At 34.4% G+C, this 16,093-nt stretch overlaps 1 protein-coding gene and 1 pseudogene across 1 annotated transcript in view; both read right to left on the bottom strand.

Annotated features, from left to right (window-relative positions):
* Zswim5 (zinc finger SWIM-type containing 5) overlaps positions 1 to 16,093 on the bottom strand; it is a 180,916-nt gene that overhangs the window by 81,978 nt on the left and 82,845 nt on the right. The window lies entirely within an intron of this gene.
* Positions 1 to 16,093, bottom strand: part of LOC100724144 (small ribosomal subunit protein eS1-like) — a 44,969-nt pseudogene that overhangs the window by 15,063 nt on the left and 13,813 nt on the right.

Below are 16,093 nucleotides of genomic sequence, written 5' to 3'. Positions count from 1 at the left end.
ATTTACCGTATTTTGGTCAAGACCTCGTATTACCCTCTAGCTCTATTCTTTTGTTCTATCTTGCAACTTTACCTGTGTGGGGCAACAAGAATGTCAAAACAAATTTAATTAGGACAACGCTTTTCATTATGTTTGGAAACTGGGGCAAAACCATTTTTTCTACATTCATAGTAACCTGATTCCATATAAACATCAATCATATAGAAGATATTCTCATTCAGTCTTCAATCAAGGTTCTAAATGAACTTTGGATCTAAGGCACAGCTCTTCACAGGAAAAATCTCTAATGCTGGTAACCCTTCTGAATCAAAATTACATTCCTATACAATTCCATCACTTGGCCAGCATCTCCTTATATTCTTATGTTGACTTAACACTGAACAAAACTGCTTTACAGAATATTCCTCAAATGTACTACTACTTTAGAAAGATTTCATGAACACCTCTAGAAAATCTGAGCCAAGCATGGTAGCCTATAATCCCAGCACTCTGAAGTTCAAGGCCTGGGACTATACAGAGATTCTGTCTCAAAAACCTCCATCTCCCAAAAAAGACAATCTGACTTGTGAATTACACATTCATAGGTTTTCATGCTCTGTGTGATATAATTTATTTTTCTTTCCTTAAGTCAAGTTTAAATATGTTTATAAAACCTATGATCTACCTAAAGTGCAACTTACTCTAGCCTGATCTCAAAATTAAAGTAGATCAGCGCTCCAAAAGTATACTGTCATGAAAGGAAAAAAAGAACTTGTTTCTGGTGAGTAGACTCAAACTTGCTTATTAGAGAATCTATAGGAGAAACGAAAAGATTAGGTAAAAAATTTCACCCAATAATTCAGTTTTGAATTCAAGAGTTCCCCTTTGTTTTATGAGAGAGCTCTCAAGACTAAGAATACAGGGGAAGAGTATGTTTTTGCAGGTAAGTATTAGCAGAAATCTGAGGATAAATGGAAATACTCTTACCTAAGAAACAGCAAAAATTAAAAACCTACAGTTCATTTAATCAAAAGCCAAAAGAAATTTCTTGGGCTCAAAGGCCTAGGACTACACAATGGAATTCCAGTTTCTGAACCAAAAAATTAGGCCAAGTAAGGTATTTGGACTTTTTAAAAATTTTGTTTCAAAGAGGATAAAACCAAAAGAAAAGCCAAACAAGAAGCCAACTAGCCAGCCTTTCTGGAAAGCTGCACAAACCACGCAGGGTCCAGAAAGAGAAAAGTCAGCACCTCCCATGAGCCTACTGGTGTGCAGGCTAAGAATCAACCCCAACTTAAACCCTCCACCCCCAGCAACTGGCTGGTTGGAAGGACAGGCTGAGTTGATTTTGCAAGCCTGGGTCTGGCAGTCTGAGCATCTATTGGGAGGATGACAGAGTGCAATATAGCAAATATGGGGAATTTCCTTCTGTCTTTGAAGTCCAATATTGTTCTCACTGCTTTGTTTTGTTCTGATTGTTTTGCTTTATTCAATGTTGTGTTTTGATTGGTTTTATTCTGTTTTTTTTTTTTTGGTTTAATTTTACTATACCTGACAGAATGGACAACTAATGTGAAGATAACAAGATATACTATGGTAGCTATTATTGTTTTCCTAGTATCCTGCTTTGAAGAGAATGGGGTGCTAGGCATGGTAGTGTACACCTATAATCCCACCACTTGAGAGACTGAGGCAGGAGGATTGCCATGAGTTCAAGGACAACCTGGACTACATAGTGAGTTTAAGAATAGCCAGAACAACCTACTAAGACTCTGTCTCAAAAAAAAAAAAAAAAAAAAAAAGAACAATGTTAGGGAAGGAAGGGGAATGATTGGAATAGGCAATGTAGCAAGAATGTTTTTATCCAATCACTGATTGAGAACTCTCCACTGTTACAGAGGATCATTAGCAGATTGTTTAGAATATAGTAAAGGGTTTGAATCCTATATAAAACTCTCCATAGTTACATGGTTGCTTAAATTTACCTCATAAAAGTAACCAGATATTCCACCCTCAGTCACCTATATTAGTTTAAAAGAATAGGGCTGGGCTAAGCACAGAGTGACTATATATACTTATTTATATTTATATGATTTTATATATAATATATAAAGATAAATACTCATAAATACATACATACACACATGCAGATTGGATTCTGCAGCCTAAGTTCTGTCATTTAAATTCACCAAAGCTAGAAAATACTTAGTAGCTTTTATAAAGAAAGCAGCAAATTCAGTCTATACCAACTTGTATAAAAAAGCAGATGGGAATTTTTCAGAGCCTGACTCTTTGATGTCTATGAATAGGTCACACAGGTGGAAGTTGGAAGGAGAGGTGGGTAATTATTTAACCAATGGTTAAAAAGCATCCCAATCAATTAAAAGTGATACATAACTGTGTACAATGGATTTTGAAGTAATACTACTCAGAAAAGTAACTATTTGAAAATGTTAGGGTAACAATACCTGCTAAAATCACTACACGTATATGATAAGGGATAGTTTATCTTATCAGCTTATTCAGCTATATACTCTCCCTGGACAGTAACAAGATAACTCATTTATTTGCAATCTATAGGACAGACAGTTTTATTTACATCAATATATTTTTATGTGAATGGGAAAGTATAGTATGAAGTGCTCTCTAATAGGTTCCCAAACACTATCAATTTGTAATGTGCACTGTTATATCTATCTTGGCCAAAAAAAAAAAAAAAAAAAACCCAAACAAACAAACAAAAACAAAAAACCAAAAAAACCCCACTGAAAAACTCTCGTAAGATACATATTCAAATAATCACACTACTATACTTCCTTGTAATTTGTGGCATTTCATTTAGAAATTCTTATTGTAAATCTATAACCATCAGCTTTGAATCAATATTGCTCCATGATTCTCACGTTTTAAAATTTATACCAACGCTTAAAGGGTAAGCCCATAGATATTTCCAAAACAACCATTTAAAAATATAGTCCAAAATGATTTTCCCTTTAAAAAAAAAGCAAAATGAGAAATTCTAAGTGTTTAATCACATTGCTAAATATAAGTACTTTGTAGGAAAGGCAGACAACCACAGAATGAGAATAAATCTACATCTAGCTACCTAATTTTATACTAACATTCTAACTCAGTATCAAGAAAAACTAGGCAAATTTTTACTGAATGAATTCATTATTATCAAATGCTTATTGAGCATGGCTATGTGCTACGTACTGAGACAAGCTAAATAATAGCTTTTTCTTCGTTATTATCTCAGGTACTTCATTACAACACGAAGCTAACTGTTAAAATTGCTACTTGAATTATCCATAGATAGTATTTTTAAAAGTGAACTTTCTCCTTTTTTTTCCTATCTAAATCTGTTTTCTTTTGGGTAAAAGAGATCAAATCCACAGCCTTATGCATGCTAGCCAAGTGCTCTAGCACTAAGTAAGTTATATTCACAGCCCCTTTAAATTTAGTTTTTGGGACAGTGTCTCACTGAGTTGGCCATGAATTTACAATCCTCATGCTCAGCTTTCAAAGTAGCTGGGATTACAGTGCACAGTCATGCCTGACTAAATTTGTCTGCCCTGCCCCCTATACTAAGCTCTATCCCCAGCTCCAAGAATCATTCTTGACATTTCTTCTTCCTTATTTCTATAATCCTGTCCCCATGTCAAATCTCTTTCAAATCTCACCTCTTCCCTCCATATTCACTGCCACTAATATATTCTTGAGCAGTGATCATCTCTTACATGAATTATGGCAGAATCCCTCTTCTAACTGCTCTCCTGGTCTTTGGTCTTGCTTCTCTCTTTTCTAATCTCATTTTCTCAAAGGAAAATCTAGTGGTATTAGTCTCTTGCTCAAAACTCCTTTTTCTCAAAATAAAGGCCAAAATTCATACAGGAACTTGTATAACAGTTGCAAAATCCATTACTCCAGCTTACCCAACATTTCTTGCTTCCCCAAACAGCCTGTCTCTATCTTGCTCCCTAACCATTCTGTAAACCATGCCTTCTCTTATAAAGTTCTCTCTCTCCTACTTTACCTGGCTATTTCAAACTGGTTTTTGAAACTTAGTGAAACATCATTCTTTGAGAAACTATACCAGTACCCTACATAAGGTTAATTACTTTTACTATGTGTATTTCTACTACCATGGAACATTTTGTAATTTGTAATTGCTTTTAATTGTCAGCCTTGGCCCCTACCATTCTACCAGCAGTAGACTGTGAAGTCCATGAGTGTAAAGATTTCATACTGCTCATAGTTGTAACCTAGAAGTTATTGTAAATTTCTCTTTCCTTTAACTTCTATAGCCAATCTTTCAAATTGTACATATTACTATAATACATCCCCTTTTCTATCCCTAATTTCACTTTATTCATCATCTTTCACCAAAACTACAGTAAAAGTTTTGAAATTAAAAATGGCAAATCACAAAAACTCCATAAACACATAGAATCCTATTCATGAGGGTTCTATCCTTATGATCCAATGCCCTACTCCTTTCATACTATCTTTTAAAGCCCTACTTTCTCATGCCATCTTAGTGAGAGCAAATTGGGAGAATACAAATATTAAGACTCTAAAAGATCCCAAATTATGGTTGATTTAATGTAATTTTCTGAACATACAGAACATTATCAAAGAGATGTTTCTGTTTGTATCCAATCTACTGCATCCTTCTACCACTGCAGGAAACCAGCTAATTTATTCTTCCTTTTAAAAGCAATAATCATATGTGTGTCTGCTTCCTCACTGGTTTCTTTCTTTTTTTTTTTTTTTGGTTACTAGGAATTGAACTCACAACCTTATGTTTGCCAGGCAGGTGCTGTGTCACAGAGGGTATATCCCGGCCCTCTTCATTATTTCTTACACAAAAGAATAGCATACTTTATAACACATTCATAGGGGCTGGGGATTTAGCTCAGTGGCATTAAGTGCCTGCCTCGCAAGCAGGCAGTTGTGAGTTCAATCCCCGGTACCAATACAAAAGAAAAAGACAAAAAGAAACAAAAAAACCCCCACATTCACAATTTTATTTTTATCTTTTTTTATTTCACTCTGCTCCAGAAATCATTCCATTATCAGTTGAATTTTTTTTTAAAGCAGCTATTTAGTACCTCATTGTGGGTATGTGTGATACTATACAGTTTATTCAACCAATCTCGTATGTTTGTATATTTAGGTAGTTTCCAATATTTTCATGCATTGGACAATCTTTCTTTTCTTTTCTCTTCTTTTTTTTTCTCTTTTTGAGACAGGGTTTCACTATGCATTTCAGGCTGGCCTTTAACTCACTTTGTATCCCAGGCTGGCCTAACTAAAACTCTCAGTGATCCTCCTGCCTTAGCCTTCAGAGTGCTAGGATTACAGGTGTATGCCACTATGTCCAGCACATATGAGTACCCTCATACTGTTGCAAGACAAATCCTTATAGTAGGAATGTTGGGTCAAAGGACAAAACTGCATACATAGTTTTGTCAGAAATCATCAAATTTCCCTCAAATAGGGTTGTACCAGTTTGCATTCCCGGCAATAACAAAAAAGAATGTTTATTTTCACATGGACTTAACAAAATAATGAGTTGTCATATTTTTTAATTTTTGCATATCTAGTGGATGAAAAATGTTATCTCAGAACACTTTTAATTAGTTTTCTTTTTTCTTTAAGAGAAAAAAAGACACAGAAAAGAAAAACAAAAAGCAACAGAGACAAACCACAATCCTAAAACAGTAACAGTATAGGTTTTCAAAACAAGATGATAGGAACTTAACAACAGCTGTAGTATTGCATATTGTTTAAGCTTTCTTTTTTCTTTTTCTTTTTTGGTACCAGGGATCAAACTCATGACCTTGTGCTTGCCAGGCAGGCACTTATGCCACTGAGCTAAATCCCTGGCCAATACTGCATGTTGTTATCTTCAAAAGGGTTGCTTATATTACCAGATTAGTTCTTTCATCTTCATTTTCTTTTTTGTTTTTTGAGGCAGGGTTTTGCTATCTATTCCATGCTGGCCTCAACTCACAAAATCCTCTGCTCTCAGCCTCCTGAGTGCTGGAATTGTAAATGTGGGCCATTATGCCTGGTTGCATTTTTTATATTGTAAGTAAACTTTTCATATGTATTTAAAGTATTAGTACTTAAAAATTAAATGCATTTTTACATTTTTTGTAAATTGCTCACATCCTTTTCATTCTTTTCCTCTCAATCTCTTAATGTTTTAAAGTACTTAATTTTTTTGTTTTGCTTTGTTTTTACTTTAAAGAGGATAAAACCAAGGAAAACAAAACAGTAAAATCAATCAAAATAAACCAGTGTAAAGTGATACAGGATTTCAAAACCTTATGAAATCAGCAATAGTTAACATATTGCCTTTTGTTGTCTTCAAAATAGTTACAGATACCTTCTGTAATAGTAAAAATTGAACAGAACAGAATAGAAACAATAAATATAAAAACAATGAATGCAATAAAGGAATTCAAAATAAGCTAATAGTAAATCCAAAATAGTTACCACAATATGTCTTTCTACTTTTTAAAAATAGCTGCTCATGCCATCAGATTTAACATAATCAAAGAAAACAAAAGAGAATAAAACTCAATCCAAGAAAACAATGGAAATGATATGGTTTCTAGGTGGGATCGCCTCTTTGTGAGGCCTGATTCTCTCTCCACCACAGTACACAGTACGCGAATGATACTGACTCAAGAAGAGAGGCTTGGATGTGACTGTCTCCACTCCTGCAGTAGTCTGTGTATGGTGCTGGTTCCAGATGGGGATCACCTTTTTCTTTCTCTCTTAATTTTTACAAGGCCTTCAGCAGTTTGTTACTTGCCTTTTGACATTATGGTATTTGGGGGCATTCAAAAGTTTCTTTTTTTCCCTTGTTTTAGCTAGAAAATTGTTCCTCAATTCAGATCCAAGGCAAGACCTCTACCACTGACCCATATGCCCAGTCCCCTAAATCCAGATTATAGAGCAACCTACTCATGTTTTCTTTTAGAACTTGCATAGTTTAACTTTTAATATTTCCATTGAGGCTTCTGATATGTGAAGTTATTATTGTGCATTGCATGAAAAGTAGATCTTTTATATTTTTTCCAAATGTTTTAATCAAGTTTTTCCTTCACTATCAGACAATTCTTGTCTTTGAAGTACCACCTTTGTCATGCACATATTTCCACATATATATGTGTAGTTTCAGAAAATTTTACATTAATTTTTATATAGCTGTTATTTTTCATACATTTCATCTGTCTTTTACTAATGGTGGCATATTAAAGCTTTCTATTCTTAGTAGTTTCAGTTTCTCATGTTATTGTTCTTTCTTTTTATGGCTGGTTTATCTTTTACTGAGGTATCAATAAGGTTACCAGCATTTTTAGATTTATATTTTAGCATTATAAAATATCTTTTGTTTCATTTAAAAATTTTGGCCTGATTCTTTGATTGAAATTAGAATAACTTTCTTATTGTTTCCATTGGTATATCTTTGTTTCCTTATTTCAAAGCTTTTCTAAATTTCTGACTTAGGTGTATCTTTAGAATACAATAGAGAGTTTAATTTTATGTGAGTCAACTGAAAATCTTCCTCTTTCGATAGTTAAGCCAATTTTCATTTACTAATGTTACTGAAATGATTGGTCCCGAGACTGTGGTATTATTTTTGTTTAATACAGTCCAACTTTTATTTTTTGGGTCTCTTACCTCATGCCTTATTCTTTTAAAATTTATTTTGATGTGTAAGAAAGTGTTTTTATTATTCTACTGGTATTATATATTTTATCATGCCCACAGTTACCTTAGCCTTTTACTATGTGGTTTGTCACTTTTAAATAGTATCCTTTGAATCTCAGCATTGCCTTTATAACAGTTAAGGATCTGATTTTACTTTTTCCTTCCTCCTGTTTCCTCCCAGAACATATAATATTTACTTTCAACTTTAAGTTCTAATTTTAAAAAAATAACAGGAGCTTTTTCTTTGTTTTTATTGAGGTGAAACTCACAACATAATTAACCATTTAAATATGTACAACTCAGTAACATTTGGTACTTTCACAGTGTTAGGCATAGTCTACCTTTCCCAATGTTCAAAACTTTTTCATTACCCCTAAAGAATACTCCATTCCTTTTAAGTAATCATTTCCTGTTTACCTTTCCACCCACCCCCGACACCTCTAATTTTTCTGTCCTTATGACTTTATTCTGAATACTGCATATAAGAGGAAACCTATAATATGTTAATCTTTTGTGTCTAGCTACTTTTTCTTAGCTTAATATTTTCAAGATTTATCTAACTTTATAGAATGTATCAGTATTTATTCTTTTTTATAACTGAATAATATTCTACTGTACAGATATATCAGAATTTGTTTATCCATTCAGCTTATAGACACCGTTTCTACCTTTTGTCTATTATGAATAATTTGAATGAACACTTTGTGTGCAAGTTTCTGTGTGGATACAGTTGTTTTGTTTTGTTTTGTTAGTAGATACCCAGGAACAGAAATCCTGGGTAATTCTGTGTCTTACGTTTTGCATAGTTGAGACAAAATACCCAATACCTAAGGAAGAAAGGTTTTTTGAATCATAGTTTGTAGAGGTTTCAATCCCCAACTGGCTGGTTCGAAGGCAATGTGGCATGGCATAGGGGCATCACAGAGAAGAAACAGTTCAGGACACATGAACTGTTCAGAAACAGTAGCACAGAAAAAAAGGTATCATGTAGCAAATGACAGTAGCAGCAGAAGCAATGGCAGCAGCAAGCCTTCTTTCTGTCCCTTTTATTCCATCTAGGCTACCGGCCCTAGGGTAGATCCATTAACCTCCAAAAGGCCCAACCAATGACTGCATGAGGTTTTAAGGGGACATCTAGATACAAATTGTATCATCTAGTAATTCTGTGTTCAGTATTTTGAAATTGCCGCTTTTTTCCCACAATGACTACATGTTTGTTTTGTTTTGGCCTTTTTTCTTTTTATCAGTACCAGGGATCAAACTCACGACTGCAGGCTTGGGCAGGCGCTTATGCCGCTGAGCTAAATCCCCAGCCCCGACTACATGTTTTTTTGTATTCCTAACAGCAGTGAATAAGGAATTCTATTTCTTTACCTCTTTGCCAAAAGTTACTATTTTTTTTTTTTTGCTGTTTTTATAACCATCCTAGTATGTTCGAAATGGTTATCTTTTTTTTTTTTTTGTCTTTTTCATTTTTATCGGTACCAGGGATCGAACTCACGACCGCCTGCTTGCAAGGCAGGTGCTTATGCCGCTGAGCTAAATCCCCAGCCACTGAAATGGTTATCTTTAATATGGTTTTGACATTTCTTAATGATTGAGAATATTAAATATCATCTCATGAGTTTACAGACCATTTATATTTCTTCTTTACAGTACGTTACTATGATAGTATAAAAATTATTAGATCATTAATTTGTTTTAGTGATTTATAGGGAAATGGAAAAGTATTGTTTTATAAAGAATGCAATAAATGTGAAACAGACCTATCATAAAGGTACCTGTTATTTTTCAATACAAACAATGCTTTGTATTCTGTACTACCATGGGTGGATGAGAAGCCTGTTATAAATAAATGGAGGCAAAACTTAACTGTCATAAAATATTACTGCTTTACTTTTCATCCTTAGATCCTCGATTTAACTTGATTGACAATGCAATCAAAGAAGGTTTTCTGTTTCTGTTTTTTGCGACACGGTCTAACTATGTAGTTCATGCTTGCCTGGCCTCACTAGGTAGCCCAGGCTGGTCTCAAACCCTTAACTGCCTCAGCTTTCGGAGAGCTCAGATTGCAGGCATATGCCCACCACAACCAGTTTGTTAGGAAAGTTTTAAAAATCTTCGTTGTAAGAAGTTTTCTTATCTTCAGTCTCTGTACGTATGTATATGCAATGCTAACAGATACACAATATGTAAAATGACTGTCACCTATAAATTAAACAATGCTATATTATTTACATATACCTTAAGTCATCCCATAAAAATTTATGTTAAATCGTACATTCGGATGATCAAACTTATCATTAAGCATGAAGTAGAGTTAGTTTTCAATTAACACTTAGATTATTTTACTGTTTGTAATAATTTTGTATTTCAAAATTTTTTCCTTCCCCTTTAAGCAGCCATCATCTTGTGCTGTATTGATAAAACTAAAGAGAGAAAATAATGCTATACATGCTATAGTACTATACAAATTTCTTTAAATTTTTATTAGTACATATTTGCCATACATAATGAACACATCTATCACAGGGAATTTGTACCTGTACATAATATATTTTCTTTTTTCCCCATTCCTTTTTCTTCCTTCAACCGTGCTTCACCTCTCCACTTACAAGAACAAGCATTTGTATTTGCTATATTATAAAAGAGCTCAAGGTCTACCATCGAGAAGGGGCCACCAAATACTAACTACCCAAGGAAAGCTGTCACTCTGTGTAGCTTTGCTCCTTTTAGAGAAACATCATGATGCTCTAGAATATGCAGTTACAAAGCCTTGGATCTCACAAAAGCCTGAATACATCTTTGATTGGTTATGAATGAAAGGAAATAGCCCACAGCATGGTGCCAGACAAGTGTAGAGCTCAACCAATTTGATCCTTAAGCAAGGAAAAGAATTTTATTCATCATTAAGAGGTTAGATTGTAAAATGTTGTAACTATTTCAGCCTAAATTGGCTTAGTTTTTTTTCTCAATAAAACTTCTCTTCAAATGGAGAGGCAAGAGGACAGTTTTCATTTTGATGACCCCTCCTGCACTGTTTTTCTTCCAGTCCTCCCACCCTACTGAACGGCCTACTCTGTTTACTGTTCAAATCTGAATCGTAATGTGCATCTGGAGGGTTCCTGAATCATGTGACCAACTAAAGTGTCTCCTGTCATTTATTAACACTTAGAATGTCTAATTTTGACATAAGACAGTATTTGGTTGTACCATGAAAAAATTTGCTCCTGCTCTTGATGGATTAGGATTTGCACATATGTAACATTTTTTCTTTGTTTATCTATACACCTTTTTCATTTTTTTCTTTTTTAATCATGAAATGGAACAAAGAATGATAGCCACACTGGGTCTTGACAAGAATCCTTTCAGTTGAAGGACCACTCTTATAATGAATGATTTTTATTCAAGTGAATATTCATATATTTCTGACTGTAATTTGTATGAAATGACAGCCTGCAAACCATTTTGTTTGATTACAATCCTTTCACCTTCATTATTTTGTATGTCTATTTAAACTCTGGACTTGCCATGTCCATCTTAATCTTCCTCCACACTGTTTGTACTTTCTTTCATTGCAATTTTCCTCTTCTCTTCTGTGAGCATTCACAGATTGTTTTTTGAGTTCATTAAAAAGGGAGTGTGTTGTCTGGATAGAAAATTACATTTGCATGCTTGAGAGGTGCCTAAGGGTTTTTATGGGGTTTGGCAAGGATCCTGCTTTTGTGGAGGGGGGCAATGAGGAAAGCAAGATCAGATTTTTAGGAGAAGAGTAATTTCTCCTATCCCCATTTTCATCTTTCTATATTATATGTCTGATTTTGCTTTTTTTCTACATGTACAAACCACTTGACTAACAATGGAACAAATTAGAGGCCTTTCTTAGAACTGTTTTTGAATGCACAATTGAGTAGTGCAAAGCAGAAACCTTTCCTATAATGGTAATTGTACATTTACAAGTGAAGCTGGCAAGTTGATACAGATACACCCACACACATCCACACCCATTCATACATCCACAATTTTCCTTTGTGCCAAATGAAGAGAATTTAAAGGAAAATTGTCTCGAATTAAATTAATGTGGCATTTCATCTAATCTGAACCTACTGAGAAGTTTAACCATGTTTTGAATTAGAATTTCTCTAAAATTTTGTATTTTGGGGCTGAGGAACATGTCAGTGATATAGCATTAACCCACTATGTGTGAGGCTCTGAGTTAGATCCCCAGGACAGGAAAGGAAACAAAAATATTTTAGGCATAATTTTGACCCATTTTGAAATTGATGTTCATCTTTTTTTTAAAGATGATGACATGTTATTCAGAAAATGTCATTTGTGCCCAAATTAGAATGAGTAAATCATTGAACATTTATAATAGGCTATATTTTTCTGCAGTGAAAATTTAGATAAATTCAGTTAAGTTCATAGTTTATACCATAAGTGGATATAGAACTAAGGATAGTCCTGTAGTGGCCTAGGAGTGGGCAGGGAGCTGGAGATTTAGCTTAGCAGCATAAGTGCCTGCCAGGCAAGCGCAAGGCTGCGAGTTTGATCCTTGGTACCAAAAAAAAAAAAAAAAAAAAAAAAAAAAAAAAAAGTGGGCAGGAAACACAACTTTATATTGCAAAGGATATTCACAGACAAGGAAGCTGATTTATCCTAGAGCTGGATAATAAAGATAGTCTTTTTCCTTAATGTTATAGCCATTCAGTAGACGCTTTTAATTGAATTATTCACTATGTTCCCTACATTCTTAGCTATGAGGATTACAAGAATGAGTAAAACATAACAGCTGTTCTTGGAAACTTACAGTCAGCATGAAAACTGCAATTGTGTGTTGCATACACATGTACACATGTGCATAACATCTGTAAAGTCTGGAAATGGATACTTTACTTACTTGCTTACAGGTCAAAGTCATCCTTGATGATGACAATATCTATCTATCTATCTATCTATCTATCTATCTATCTATCTATGTTTCCAGACTTTATGATTTACCCTATCACAGATATATATTTATACTCTGCTAAAAAAAAAAGCTATATGTAATATAAACTACATTATCCATTTTTCATTCTCTATTATTCTCATTAGCACATAAATAAGTTTATTATGTTTCTTGCCTTTTCATACAAAAATCTCAGGGATGGGGATGTCATTAAGACAGGCCCTGGGTTTAAGTCCTAGCACCAAACAAAAATAAAAACTTCTGAACTCTACTTCTGTAGTTGTTTTTTGTTGTTGTTGTTTTGAGATACGGTCTCATTCTGCCGTTCAGGCTGACCTTAAATTCACTTTGTAATCCAAGGTGGCCTAAAACTTGCAGCAATCCTCCTGCCTCAACCTCTCAAGACTAGGATTATAGGCATATGCCACCATGCCTGGCTTGTCCCATTTCTTCACTGTCTTTTGTAGCAAAATTTCAGGAATTATCTATACTTGTTGACTCACATTTCTCCCTCCCATTTCTTCTTTGGCCCTGTGCTTAACACACTATTCCAAATCTCTTCATAATCAGTGTCACCAGTGACCTCTTCACTGTTATCACTTCTCTGTCCTTGTCTTCCCTGACAATCAACAATGTTTGATACAACTGATTATTCTCATCCTGACTTGTTTTCTCTATGAGGCTTTTAGGATTCCACACTCTTTTAAGATTTTCTCCCCTTCAACTTTAAAACTACACAATGTTTTTTTAAAAATAGACTTAGAAAAATTAATTTTTAGTTTGATGTACAACTCTATGAATTTAAATAGGAGTATAAATTCATGAAACCATTACAATAATCAGAGCACAGAACAGTTCCATCACTCTGAAAGTCTCCATATTGACCCTTTGTAGGCATACCTTTAACACTTGGCAGTAAGTGATCTATCTGTTTTCTATCACTGCAGTGTAGTGTTTTTAAGAATTGTAACACAAATGAGGGGCTGGGAATTTAGCTCATTAGCGTAAGCACTTGCCTGGCAAGTGTGAGGTTATGAATTTGATCCCTGGTACACAACCAACAAACAAAACCCCCACGTTTGGATAATTTCTAGTTTTTGGCAACTATGAATAGAACTGCTAGAAACATCAATAACCAACCTGTTCTGTTAATATACTTTTCCATTTCTCTAAGGAGAAATTCCAAGAGTGGGACTGCTAGATAAAATGGTAAGTATATGTTTAATTTTTTTTTTTAAACTTTTTAACTTTTAATCGGTACCAGGGATTGAACTCACGACTGTCTGCTTGCAAGGCAGGTGTTTATGCCGCTAAGCTAAATCCCCAGCCCCTAAGTATATGTTTAACTTTAATAAGAATGGCCAACTGTTCTTTCAGAGTGCCTTATCATTTTGCATTCCTATCACAATACATGAGTCCCATCTATTACCCTTGCTCACAGTAGTTGGTATTGTTGATGTTTCTCCATGCTTATAGGTATGTAGTGGTGTATCACCATGGTTTTAATATGCATTTTCCTAATGGCTAAGGATGTGGAACATCTTTTTATTTGTTTACTTATTATCTGTATATTCTCTTTAAAGAAGTGTCTAAATCTTTTGCCTATTTTATTTTTTCTTTTTGGTACCAGGGATCAAACTCACAACCTCACGCTTACCAGGCAAGCACTTGAGCCATTGAGCTAAATCCCTGGCACACTTTCGCCTATTTTAAAGTTGAGACTTTTTTGTATTTTGAGCTTTGAGAGTTCATTATATATTTAGTATATAAATCCTTTCTGGGTATGTGTCTTGTAAATTTTCTCTCCGAGTTTGTAGCTTTTTAAAAAAATCTTTTAATGCTACCTTTGGTAGAGCAAAAATTTTTTTTACTATTAATGAAGTTCAGTTTATCAGTTTCTCCCTTTATGAATCATGCTTTTGATAATATGTCCAAAAACTCTGCCTAATCTCAAGTCAAAGATTTTCTAAACATTTTATACTTTTATATTTAACCTTTAGACAGTGATTTAATTTTTGTATAAAATGTGAGGTTTAGGTTGAGGCTTATTTTGGTTACATATTTCAGTGTTTGGTATTTAATGTCTAATTTTATATGTTGATAAAGACTAGCTAGGCATGGTGGTGCACACCTGCAATACCAGCACTCAGGAGGCTGATGCAGCAGGATTAATACAAGTTCAAGGCAGCTTGGACTACACAGTAAGTTTAATGCCAGTTGGAACTACATAGCTAGATCCTATCTAATAGAAAGAAAGAAAGAAAGAAAGAAAGCAAACAAGTAAGCATGGAAGCAAGCAAGAAAACAAACAAGCAAGCAAGTAAAGAAGCAAGCTATCTATCTAGCTCTATTGTTTTTGCATCTTCATGAAAATTAAATTGGCTAGACTTGTGTGGATGCATTTCTAGACTGACTGTTTCATTGATTTATATTTACCCCTTCAACATCACCACGTCTTGATTACCACAGTTTTATAATAATTCTTAAAATTACTTAGCATAAAACTGAAAGTGTAGCCCAGTGGTACATGGTCTAATTTTTTAAAATGTGTTATTTCTCTAATTCTATTAATTCTCTTCTGGAATTAATTATTCTGGTTTCTTTGCCTTTATAAAATTTTAGAATAACCTTATTTGCACTATTTTTGGTCACAAATAGGATTTTATTCATCATTAAAAATCTGTATTTTAAACAGACTCTTGGACTGGTGGTTCATATTCATCAGTTCATTTAACTTTAGCTCCAGTCTCATCCCCAGTAGCTTTTCCAAAGCTACTACTTTCACCAAGAAACTCCATGAGTTTTCCCAATTCAAACCTGGGCTTAACACGTTCACTTTTCTGATGAAGACATCATGAAGAGGATAAACAGACTGGCAAGCCTTTTTTATGTCTTTTCCAATGCTGTCTGGAATCAGTTTATTGACCACTTCCTTTAAGTCATTTGTCTGCACCTCTTGGGTCATGATTTCCATCATCTTCTTCTGGAGTTGGCAGTCTTGCTGGTGTTGAGCATCACAGGTCTTCTGTATCTGATTGTTGCATTTTTTAGTAAAGCCAGCACAGAACAAATGAAACAAATAACCGTTGGTAGTCTTGACATCAACATGAGCTTTGATCATGGTCTGCCATTTTTTGATGATGGAACACATTTTGTCATGCCATGGACGTTAATTAGGTAGTTTTTGCCCTGAACATTTTCAGTAATTAGCTTGAATTTTCCAAAGGCAACTTCATCATTCTGCAGATCACAAGGTTCACTTCAAACACACAACCTTTGAGCTCATCAGACACAATTTTGGTTCCTTGAGTTCTAGTGACTAGTGTTTTTTCCAATATTTCTTATGGTGAACAGAGCCGGTGCCTTCATATCATAATAGTCTTTTTTAGAAAATGGATCAACTGGGGCTGGGGATTTAGCTCAGCGGCATAA

The sequence above is a fragment of the Cavia porcellus genome, unplaced genomic scaffold (genome assembly GCF_034190915.1).
Source record: "Cavia porcellus strain 051 isolate PalLab524CR breed Dunkin Hartley unplaced genomic scaffold, mCavPor4.1 scaffold_25, whole genome shotgun sequence".
In the NCBI taxonomy this organism is placed as follows: domain Eukaryota; kingdom Metazoa; phylum Chordata; class Mammalia; order Rodentia; family Caviidae; genus Cavia; species Cavia porcellus.
Note: the sequence above shows the minus strand (reverse complement) of the source record. Positions and strands in the feature narration are given on the sequence as shown.